Genomic DNA, 12,887 nt, shown 5'->3' with positions numbered 1-12,887 from the left:
GACATGGGAGCCCAGCTGGACTTGGACAAGGGATAGAGAAGAGAGGCAGAAGGAGATGCTAGCCCAGTGCAAGAAGCAGCAACGCAAGTTGGGTGGGGGGTGGAGGGTGGAGGGTGGCAGGGAGGGCTGATGAGTAAAGAGCAAGCTAAAATTTGCAAAGTGTTTGCACTTGAAAAGTTAGAAACCACATATAGGAAGCAATTAAAAGGGCTTTCCCTGGAGGCAGAGGGGCTGAAAGCCTTCTTGAAGGAGGGAAAGGCAACTGCCTCCAGGCCTGCTGAGGTCCACAGAAGTCAGAAAGGAGACGGGACCAGCAGGGTCAGAACGTGGAGAGGCTGAGTTCCTGCGTATGCCAGGGAGGCATCTCACTGCAGATCCTGTCCAGAGCCCGGTCCCGAGAGCAGCCCCACAGCCCAGAGGACCCTCTGCATAGCTCACTATCAGGGCCATCCCATCTTGGTGAATGATATAGAGGTGGCTCCTGCTCCTTTAGAGACATGGGTGATCTATGCTATCCCCTAGAGGGGCAAGGCCCATGTTCCTGGAGAAACCCGTACCTTTGGCTAGCAGCCTTGCTGGTCAGAAGCAAAGATCATCTGAGCAGCAGGAGTCCAAAGCCACAGAGCAGCCCTTACTGGACATGGCTGGACACAAGCTGCCCCTCTAGGAGCCTCTGTGTCTTGGAAGGTGAGCATGGGGTAGGGACCACTAGGACAGGACAGCAGAAATTAGAAGATGCTGTACCGATAACAGAAGGTAGAAACTGTGCTGGAGAGAGAAAAGAATGACATGAAAACCAGGCTCCTACAGCTGGAAGATAAGCTTCTGGCTAGGGAGAAAGAAGCAGACTCGAGAGAGAATAACAGGTTTGCCCTCTATCCATTCTTAAACAAGTGGAACTGAGTCATCTCAGTCCCTGATGACTTGATTGCATAACCCCCTTTCCTCCTAGCAGGCTGGTAGACTCGGCACCAGGAGAATACCACGTAGCCCAGGTGTGCCCAAGCTTACAAGCCCAGTCTGGCCTGTACTCGGGCCGTGGTGTTGCTAGGTGCTGTGTGAATGCGAAAAGAGAAATTTTCCATACAGAAACCCCCAGAACTTCACCAAGAGGACTGCTGTGGCTTAGACTCAGGTTTTCACTATCTCTGTCGGCAGGAAATCTGTGCTTGTCTCACGGGGCCCACGAAAGACTGCCCTGAACCCCATTTCATTCCTTTGGGGTCTCTGAAGGTCTCTGCCTGCCAGCTCCAAGCACCTTCCTTTAGTCCCACTGTGTGTATTTATTGAAAGTGTCCTTGGCGCAGATCTACTGCTTCGTGAATTCTGTGAGAGCCCCAAGAACTGACTGGGACACTCGGATGTTGGCCGCAGAAGCCAATGCCTTCTAGAGAAAGCTGAGCTGAGAGGGAGTTCTTAATTCCACCAGCTGGGCAGGCTGCTTGAAAGGCCACAGGTGGAACTGGCCTTCTCGCTTGAGGACTTTGGCTGGCAAATGCTCTATCTCAAAAGCCTGGGATATAGGAAGGCCTTTCCCAATATTTTCCATAGATGGACCCATGTCCCTGAGTGGCTTAAAACAACACAGATTTAATATCTTACAGTTCTAGACGCTACAGGTCAGAAATAGGTTAAAATTTAGCTAATTTCTTGACAGCTTAGTTGCATGTTAGCTAGAACTGAGAGCTAAATTGTACTCTAATCGAGGTGTCATCAGGGTTGTGCCCCTTCCAAGGGGTTCTAAGGAGAACCCATGTACTTACTTTTTCCACCTTCTAGAAGCCACTCACATTTCTTGACTCGTGGCCTCTTCCACTTTTCAAAGCGTCCAATGGCTGGCTGAATCTAAGGCTGTGCCTCTTCTGCCTCTTTCATTTAAAAGGACCCTAGTCTGTACAATAGGCCCACTAGAATAGTCCAGAATAATCTCATTATCTCACAGTCAGCTGATCAGCAGACTTAATTTCATCTTCAACTGTAATTCCCCTTAGCCATGTAACATAATATTCACCATCGGGAATTAGAACATGAATAATGTTTTACCAACTGCCATCGAGTTAATTCTGACTCATATCCACCCCAAAGGGCAGAGTAAAACTGATCCCTAGGGTTTGTGAGGCTATAAATCTTGATAGAAGCAGAAAGCCCCATCGTTCTCCTTTAGAGCAGTGAGTGGGTGGGTCTTTTAGCTGCTGGCTTTCCAGTTAGCAACCTAGAGTGAAATGCAGATGAATACAATACCAACTGCACCACCATGGCTTCCCAGAACAGTCTTTAGGAGGTCATTAATCTGCCAACCACAGCAGTGATCTGGATGTTTTTTTATCTCTGATACATTCATGATCACATATCTTTGGTGTATTTAGGTGTGTATTTTTTAAAATATTCTAATGTTATATGCAATAAAAAAATGTACTGCTATGATTTTATAAGAAATTGATCAGATCGTTTTACCAGCACCCAAAACAAGAAATAGAACCCTCCTGGATTCCCCACACATAGCCAGTATCCTGACTTCTAACTCCTTAATTTTGCCTGTTTTTGCACTTTATATAAAAGAAGCATACCATCCATCCTTTCTTACCATATGTTGTTTGTGAGATTCTTCCATATTGTTGCTTAGAGCTATAGTTATTTCATTTGCACTTTATTTTTCATTCTCTTGCCTGCATTTTTCTACTGCTATGAAAGTTCTGGGTCAATGCAATATGTTTGTATGGAATGGAATTTTTTAGATTTTAAGATATAATAATGTTTACCTTTTTATTGACATAAGAAACAATGTGTCTTGTGCAAAACTCAACTACAACTCTTTTTTTTAATGAAGTTTTTATTGTGAATTAAGGTTTACAGAGCAGATCATACTTTAACACTCTGCAATTCATACATATTTTGATGCCATTCATTCATTCCAGTCCTCTTAATATGCCCTCCCTTAGTCCACGACTTCCCTGTTTTCTGTGTCCTTTTCTCCTCCTTTCCTAGCCTTCTGTCTTTGGGTGAATGCTCCCCATCTCATTTTAACGGTTGACTTTTCTAACACAGTAGTGAGTTGAAGTCCAGACCCAAGGGAGCACGGTCTTAGGGGCCCTACCAGACGCTGTCTGACCAGTAAGCCTGGTTTCTTTTAGGATTTTGATTGACAGGTTCTTCTTCTCTTTCCAGGACTCTCTAGTGTGATTTTATGCAGAGCTGGTGGTGGTGGCGCCAGGTATCACCCCGTTCTTCTGGGCCCAGGATTGTGGAGACCGGTGTTCTCACTGTCCCTTCGACTAAGTGTTTTCCCTGTGTCTGTTTAACTGCCACCCCGCTGCTCTGCCCTGGACAGGGAGAGATCAGTCCTTGCACCCTAGACGGCTGCTCAGAGACCTTTAAGACCGCTGCTACTTACCAGATTAGAATGTAGAGCACTGTCTTTGTGAACTATGATATGCTAATGGATCATTTTGTCCCCTGCAACTATTGTGATACCACTCCCCCAAAGCCCAGTACCTTATTCCTTCAGAGTATCTGCTTATATTTAAGAAGTTGTCATAATTTTGTCCTCTGTTCGCCCCACCACATTCATGGATATATTTGCAGTAAAAGTAAATATACAAATACTCTCTTTTAAACACACACACACACACACACACACACACACACACACACATATATATGTTTGTAAAAGTCTCCTATCTGTTCAGCCTGTGTGTATGTCCAAGTACTCACTTGTAGATTCCCCAATCCCCCACTGTTGTAGGACTTTGAATCTAACAGTGTTTGCGTCTGTAGTTTCTCACTCTTGCAAACTACCGGTGTACTCGCCTGCCTGCCTCCATCGTTTCTCCTGTGTGTTGCATTCCCCTCCGCCCAGGCTATCACTTGCCTGTGTTCTAGCCGCACCTCCCCCCCCCTCCTTTCCATCCTCTGCAACCATCAAAGAATGTTTTTATTTCCATAAGAAAACTTACAGTTGATTTTTATAGTGGTGGTCTCATACGATATCTGTCCTTTTTGTTTTTGACTAATTCCACTCGGCGTACTGTCCACCGTGTCCATCCCTCTGTGAGGGCTTTGCAGGTGCATCGTTATTCTTCGACGTTGCATAGCATTTCATTGTGTGTTTATTGCACCCAAGTTTGTTCATCCATTCTTCCACTGCAGGGCATTTAGATTGTTCCTGTTTTTTGCTATTGTGAATAATGCTATGATGAACATGGGTCTGTATCTATTTATTTGTGTCATAGTTTTTATTTCTCGAAGACACATACCAAGTAGAGGGATTGATGTGTCATGGTATTTCTCTTCCCAACTTTCTCAGGGTGCACCATACTGCCTGCCACAGTGGCTGCACCATTTCCCAGTTCCTCCGGCAGTGTATGAAAGTGCCAGTCTTTCCACACCCTCACCATCATTTGTTGTTATCTGTTGTTGTTTTTTTTAACCTTCCAGTTAATTTGGGGGGTGAGGTCGTATCTCATTTTGATGTGTATTTCTCTAATGGCTAATGATTAAGAGCATTTCTTCATATATTTTTGCCCCCCTGAATGTCTTCTTTGGTGAAGGATCTGTTCACATCCTTTGACCATTTTTTAAATTAGATTGCCTATCTCTTTCTGTTGAGATACTCAATTTTCTGTAAATTTTAGAGATGAGTCTCTTGTCCAGTATGTCATTGTCCAATATGAAATTCCACAGCCTTTAGCTTCTCTTTTGACTCTTGGTGGAATCTCTTGACACACACAATTGTCTACGTTTTCGGAGCCCCTAGTCATCCATTGTGTTCTGCTCTGAGTGTGTTCTCCATTACTTCTGTGAGGGCAGTTACATACTTGGCTTCACATAGTCTCTTAATTGTTCAGCAGATAGGATGAGCAATCTTCAGTGTATCTGCGCTCCAAGCAGCCAAAAGTAGAATTCCACCTCCACCTAACACAGTGTACACACCTAGAATCAGTCTGTTTCCCATACTAGAGCCAGAGTGACCATTTCAAATTTCATGTCCCATTTATTTGACAGCCCTACTCTAAACCCTTTGCTGCTTTTAAAGTTCCCATGACTTCTTTTTCTCTATTTTTCCCTTAGTGCCCCATGAGATCAAATGAAGTCAGATGAGACATATTTGTGCTTGATACTAGAACATAATGCATAAGATAAGCATTACTTAGATTGGGAAAATTAGAATCTAACAAGATGCCAGACAAAGACGTAGTTGGGGGGATAAATATCGACATGTGTTCAGGACAGAAAGTATGGGTTCAAAGCTCATTAGGGATTTTTTTGTTGGTAAAAATACTTGCCTGTCATAAATCACTTGTGTTGTCTTGGCAGAGATTCTTTAAGAATTGTTTGTCAGGAAATAATGTGGCCCAGGGTAGCCTTGGTCATGGAGTAGATAGTGACACCTGCCTTTCTCTGCTGAGGTATTCACTGTGCATCAGGCCGCTCCATAAATCAATATGTGTTTCTTCCTCAGTTTTTCCTTCCAGTGATGACCTTGGAGTATAGCAGGTGACAGTCTCACTAAAGAGGAAAATGTGTGCATATATTTTAAGCTCTGGTCATTCTTGTTTCTTAGATCCCTGCCGGGATTCACTAGCAGGGAATAGCTTTTGGAATGCCCCAAGGTCTCACATTCAGTATTACGCATTGATACCAACCATGGGCACATGGTTCCCAACTTACTTCTGATTGTCAATTGTGCTTGCAGAGCCGAGCTACAGAGGCTTTCTGAAGAAAACACATCGTTGACAAATGAATTGGGAAGGATTCGGCAAGAACTTAAAGTTGCAGAAAGAACAAATGATGTACAGAGGTAAAGGCTTGTCCAGGTTCAACTTAGGACCTTTGAGCTTGTGACCCAGTTTTCACATAGCAGAATGAGTGGTTTCCTCTCAGTAAAGTGAGTGTAGAAGTTACTGAGATAGAAAGTGGGGCGTATTCTCAAATCAACCTCACTTTCCAGAAAGCCAAGAGTGGATGAACCTAATTGGTCTCTGACCATGACATGACACATATGTAAAGGGCCCTGGCCTACCTCCACATGCAGGCAGCCCCTCTCATACCTGAATGCCTGGTCTCAGACGTAAAAGGTAGAACACGTATGTATGTGGCAGCATTGACCACCCCACAGTGAGCAGCTGCTACACCCATCCTTCTTACCTCTGCCATCGTGGCATACCACCTTATTCCCTGTATGAAAGTACTCCGCATCACACCTGATGGTGAGGACAGGTGGACATAGTTTAGTACAGTGAAATGATCCTAGGGCCTTCCTAGACAAATACAATATCTATGTTCATGACTCAGTAATAATTTCAGGTGGACTTTTCACCACGGTTTATATTTGTATGTAGATATCGGCATTAGGGGTAGGTCTGGGCCCTAGGACACTGAGGCAGGAACAAGGGACAGGGAGTGGAGTGCTAACACTGGTCAGTGAGTTTTCACTGCTGTAGCCATATCCAAGGGCAGTCTGCCTTTTGATTTTTCTTCCAAATAAGAAGTTCAAGATAAAGTCAACTCTGACCTGCTGCGAGCATGGAGCATAGTATATGGAGTAGCCATGACGGTCAGAATATGGATGGCAGGGGAAGGGACCAGCGGGGATTTGCATCATTACAGTTCTGAAATCCAGGAGGTCTTCCCTTGAAACCATTTTCTCCTAAGTGTACTACCAGACTCCATTCCCAGCAGATCGCAGTGAGGGTAAGATGGTTTGTGTTTGTGTTGCTGGGTGGCTAGTTCCATACTTTGCTAAATCCGTAGTAATTTGCTTGACTAAGGATTGCCACGGAGAATGCTCCTTTTGTACAATCTGGCAAAATCTTGCAAGCGAAAACTAAACCCACTCTCATTGAGTCTGTAGAGGGTTTCTAAGACTGAATCGTTAAGGGGTGTGGGAGGCTATACCATTGACCTTGGCAGTTACCAGCACAAACCAAGGTGACACCTGGCTTTGGTTTCACCCTCCCTGCTGAAAATTTTCATTTCCGCCTCAAAAAGAGTCACCTGACGAATCCCATCTGACCCTAGACCAAGGATGGGACCAGCCTTGTTCGCATGTAAAATGCATTGGAAAGGGGATTATTGGAGATGCAGTTAGTTTAAAATTTGGCACCTTGTCTTTTGATCTCTCTTAAGTTCCATTTTTAATTTGTTCCAGTTTTTAATACTTTCTGCTTTCTTTTCTAAATGTTCTTGTCTGTTTTACTTTGTTATTGTTAGTTGTTTCTGTTGTTTTTAAAGTATGTTTTCCTATAGATGAAGTCCAGAATAGGTGCATCTATACAGACCCTAACTGGATTACTGGTTCTTTGGGAGTTTCACACAGTTGGTTAGAAGGAAATGGAAAGCTAATAACGACGAGTACAAGAATGAAGAAAATGTTCCAAAACTGATTGTGGTGATGATTATACAATCTTGATATGATTGAACTATTGAATTGTATATATGTGAATTATGTATCAATAGAACTTTTTTAAAAATTAAAGAATCGCCTGAGAACTTTGCTAAAATATTGATTGTGATTCAGTATATTTAGGTCAAAAATTCAAATTATCAACAGGGGTTGGAACTGGAATGAATCGGTTTGAAGTCCTAAGGGTAAACTTTCCTAAATTCTTCTGGCTTTAGGAGCTTGGGATCAAGATTGAACCATCACCACTATTATCAATCATAGCAGTAGCAGTAGTGTAGAGGGATCTGGGCCGTAGAATATGAGGGGAGGTAGGGGTGGGCCTTTTTGTCCAAGCCATGGTGGACTGTTACTAGAAGAAGAAAACACATTAATTGGCAATGATATTGTTAATTTTGCTTTTTCAACAGGAAAGAAATTGATATTTTAAAGAAAGAGAAATATCAGGCCTGCCTTGAAATGGAAATGATCAACAGTCAGGTTTAGTATTACCACCTGATGTGAAGCTAATGAACTTTTCTTTCTCTCTTTCTTTAAAAACTATTTTCGAATATTATAGAGGACTTTGTTCCTCAACGATTTCAGAATGCAGTAACTACCTCCCTTGTCAAAAATCAGAAAGTTCGTGTGGATACATTACTGCCGTCAGGGACACCCCATTTTGGTGCTGCCAGCCATCCTGATAATTCTTAGAATCACATATGGCATTTATATCATGTCTTCTTGTCTCTTTCTCTCGGTCTATTCTTTATTTTGGAGACCATGGCACTTTTGAATATTACATGCAATTGTTTTGTTCCGTGTCTTGAAGTTTGGGTTTGTCTAGTCATTGATAATAATTAGATTGAGATGAGGCTTCTTTGGCAGAAGTACAAGAGTAAGAGTTGTGCAGTCATCAGCACCATCAATGTCAGAACTCTTCCTTCTTCCACTCATTGTTAGCTTCCCACTTCCCGCAACCTTCCTGCCATGCCCCTAGCCAACTATCACTCCAGTTACTGTCTCTAGAGATTTACATAGCCTGGATTTCATACACAGAAAATCACACAAAGCACAAACAATGACAAAGCAAAACAGAGAAAAACCTCAACCAAAAGAAAATATAAAATGTTAGAAACTGCCACCAGTTAGAACCTCCTTGGGAATTCAGCCAGTCTCAGCCAGAATCTTAACAGTGAGACACACTTTCACATAAACTAACAAGTACTAGCAGACCCCTTAAAATCCCCGTTTTTAATTTATCAGAAAACCACTATAACCAGAACACCACTTATAATTATTTCTGTCACCTAAATCCTACTCATGTATTCCTATCTCCTATTCCTTCTACCCAGTCAGCTCTATCATTTCTTCCTCATCTCAACAGAATACAATTTCCAGCCCCTATCTGAACTTTCTCCACTAACCCAAAGAGCAAGTCCTGTCCCTCCCTCCTCCACCTACTCACACACAATCCAGAACCTTACATACCATCTACAGTTGGATCACTATGCCATGCAAACAACAGTCAGCAGTAGTAACCACAAAAAATCAAGATAAACAAAAGTCAACAACTGAAGATTACGCAACTTCATTGGAATACACAGAAAGTGAAGACCTTAAATTACCAGAAAGAGAATACAGGTGAATGATGTTTGTGACCATACAAGAGATTTGGGGATCAATTCTGAAAAAAGGAAGAAAGTGTGATACTAAAAACCTCACACCCCAAAGAAACCGAGAAACAAAACAATGAGATAACAGAATTAAAAAACATTGTATGAGAACTGAGCAATACCGGTGTTCATTGCAGCACAGTTTACAATTGCAAGGAGTTGGAAACAACCCAAATTTCCATCAACAGATGAATGGATTAAAAACCTATGGTACAGATGTGCTTTACATAATTGATGTATGTATGGATTGTGCTAAGAGTTGTATGAGCCTCTAATAAAATGATTTAAATAAAAACTATGGTACATACATACACTGGAGTACTACACATCACTGAAAAGCAGTGATGAATGCATGAAGCACCTTGCCACATGGGAAAAACTGGAGAAAATGATGCTAAACAAAGTAAGCCAAGCACAAAACACAAATACAACATGAGTCCGCTGAGGTAAACTTAAAAAAAATGCAAAAGGGACATAAGGAAAAAGCTACTGTATACAAACATTCCTGGGGTGGTAGTATGGCAGGGGCCAGACCAAATCCAGGGATACATATGTTAGACAATTAAAAAGGTTGGGGGGGGGGAAGAAAATGAAATAAATGGGTAGCTGGGGAACAGGGAACTAACCCATCCAAAGGGAGGGTCTTGTTCATATCGTCGCCGGGAAAGAAGGACCAGACTTCTACCCCATGCTCCAAGATGTGAATGCAACATACTGGAATGAAGCAAGGAACCAGTAGAGAGGTCTGAGGGGTTGGCCCCAATCCCAACTACATGGACAGCAGCCCTTGCCCCCAGAAGAAAGTACTTCAGAGGATAGCATTGAAGCTACAGCTCCGAGAGAGGGACATGTCTGATCAGAGCAAATCGAAGCAAATGAAGGGGGAGGAAGAGAGACTGGAGCACATCCTGGCCCACCAAGCCTTAAGGACAATATCCCCACTAAGAACAGCCAATGCACAGAGAGGACCATATGGCTGGTCCCACTATGAGACAGGACATCCCCCACTGACCCATAGCCCTATAGGGGACAACACTGGAGACACAGTGTGGGAATTAGACCGATCTGACCCCACCACACTGAGGCAAAACATGAAGGGCATGCAACAGAACAGCAAGGGAAGCAGAGCAAGGAAGTCCCGAGGCATTATCAAAAATAGACTTTGGGTTCAGAGCATGGCACCCCATCAGGCTCAATCAGCAAACACTCGCAAATGTCAACAAACAGACCTTGAACTATTGACAGGCTTTTCTTTTTTTTGTCATTTGTTTTTTGGTGGTGTTGTTTTGTTTTCTTTTGTTGCTTTGTTTTGTTCTGTCTTGTTTTTGTGTATATTATTATCTCTGCAGGTCTATCTAGATAAAATAGGTGGGATAAACAATCTGGAGGAGAAAACAATGGGACTGACAGTTCCAGGGGGACATGAGAGAGGGGAAGGTTGGGGAAAAGAAGTGGTTAACAAACCAAGGGACAAGAGAACAACAAGTGATCCAAAATCAGTGGTGAGGAGCGTGTAAGAGGCCTGGTAGGGCTTGATCATGGGTAATGTAACCGAGAGGAATTACTGAAACCCTAATGAAGGCTGAACATGAACAAGAGCAAAGTAAAAGGAAATAGAGGAAAGAACTGCAAGGCACATAGCATTTATAGAGCTCTAAATATAGGCATGTACATATGTAAATATATTTATATATGATGATGGAGAAATAGAACTATGCATATATTTATAGGTTTAGTATTAAAGTAGCAGATGGACATTTGGCCCCTACTCAAGTACTCTCTCAATGTAAGAACACTTGTTCTATTAAACTGGCATTCCATGATGCTCACCTTCCAGACACAATCACTGAAGGCAAATGTGGTGAAGAAAGTCAATGGTGTCGGCTATCAAAAAATATAGCATCTAGAGTCTTAAAGGTTCGAAGGTAAACAAGTGGCCTTCTAGGCCAACCAAAGCCCACATGGAAGAAGCACACCAGCCTGTGTGATCATGAAGTGTCAAAGGGATCAGGTATCAGGCATCAAAGAACAAAAAATAATATCATTGTGAATGAGGGGAGTGCAGATTGGGGACCCAAAGCCCATCTGTAGGCAACTGGACACCCCCTTACAGAAGGGTCACGGGGAGGAGATGGGCCAGTCAGGGTGCAGTGTAGCAATGATGAACATACAACTTTCCTCTATTTCTTAAATGTTTCCTCCCCACCACTATCATGATCCCAATTCTATCTTACAAATCTGGCTAGACCGGAGGATGTACACTGGTACAGAGAGGAACTGAAAACACAGGGAATCCAGGATAGATGAACCCTTCAGGACCAGTGGTGGGAGTGGCAATACTGGGAGTGTGGATGGAAGGTGGGGGTAGAAAGAGAGAACCAATTACAATGATCTACATATAACCCCCTCCCTGGGGGATGTACAACTGAAAAGTGGGTGAAGAGAGACGTTGAACAGTGTAAGACATGACTAATAATAATTTATAAATTATTAAGTGTTCATGAGAAAGGGGGGCAGGGAGGGAGGGTAAAAAATGAGCTCATACCAAGGACTCAAGTAGAAAGCAATGTTTTGAGAATGATGAGGGCAACAAATGTACAAATGTGCTGACACAATGGATGTATGAATGGATTGTGATAAAAGTAGTATGAGCCCCCAATAAAATAATTACCCCCAAAAAAGAACTGAACAATAGAATGGAAGAAAATGAAAATTGAATCTATGAACTTGAAGACAACCATGCAGACTTCAGCAAATGAGAGAAACAAACAAAAGAGTAAAATAATCTGAAGTAAACCTGAGGATGATGTGAGAAACCATGAACAGAAGTAATGAATGTCTTGTTTGGAATACTGGAACAGGAAGAAACAAACAAATCTACATATAAATTAGTAAGAGAATTTGTGGAGGAAATTTTCCCCAGTACTATAAAGGAGGAGATAATAACCATTCAGGAGACAGAGAGAACTCCAAGGAGGTTAGACCCGGGGGGTGGGGGTAGGGGACATGTATAGGAGGGCATCAGGACATATGATAGTCAAAATATTCAACTTCAAGGAAAAGGAGAGAATCTTGAGAGCAGCTAGAGAGGGAAAAAGTCACCTTCAGAGGTAATCAGATTGGAATAAGCTCAGAGCTCTCAGCAGAAAATATGCAGGAAATAAGAAAATGGAGCAACATAGATCAAACTTTCAAAGTAAAAACCTGCCAACCAAAATCCTGTATCCAGCAAAGCGATATATCACATATAAAGAAGAAATAAAGGTATTCCCAAACAAGGAAATAGTTAGAGAATTCATAAAAACAAAACCAGCATTGCCGAAAACACTAACCATATCTCTATGGTCAGAAAATCAACAGCACAAAAACATTATGAGATCGCCACAGTCCGTGCTTCTTTCCAGAAGTCAACACACTAAAACAACACCCAAAACAGTAGATCTAGACGGGAAACAAGGACATGAATAGATTCCTCCCTCCCAAACACAGATAATACAATATGATAGTAACTCACCTGCATTTGGAATTAATACCAATGAAAATCAATGGGCTAAATACCCCAGTCAAAAGACAGAGTAGCAGACTGGATTAGGAAACAAGATCCATCAATCTGCTGCCTTCAAGAAACACACCTCAAACTCACAGACAAAAACAGACTGAGAGTCAAAAGATGGAGAAAAAATTACTAAACCAATGACAATGAAAGGAAGACCTCACACAAATAGAAAACTACAAGCCAATATCTCTCATGAACATAGATTCTCAACAAAATCCTGGCCAGTAGAATTCAACAACATATCAAAATAATAATAATACTTCATGCCCAAATGGGA

At 42.3% G+C, this 12,887-nt stretch overlaps 1 pseudogene; it reads left to right on the top strand.

The window, feature by feature from the left end:
- The window catches only part of LOC142436586 (ninein-like protein), a 91,141-nt pseudogene that overhangs the window by 75,323 nt on the left and 2,931 nt on the right, over nucleotides 1-12,887 (top strand).

This window comes from Tenrec ecaudatus, unplaced genomic scaffold (assembly GCF_050624435.1).
Source record: "Tenrec ecaudatus isolate mTenEca1 unplaced genomic scaffold, mTenEca1.hap1 Scaffold_426, whole genome shotgun sequence".
Lineage (NCBI taxonomy): Eukaryota > Metazoa > Chordata > Mammalia > Afrosoricida > Tenrecidae > Tenrec > Tenrec ecaudatus.
The sequence above is the reverse complement of the archived record's forward strand: the minus strand, read 5'-3'. Positions and strand labels throughout refer to the sequence as shown.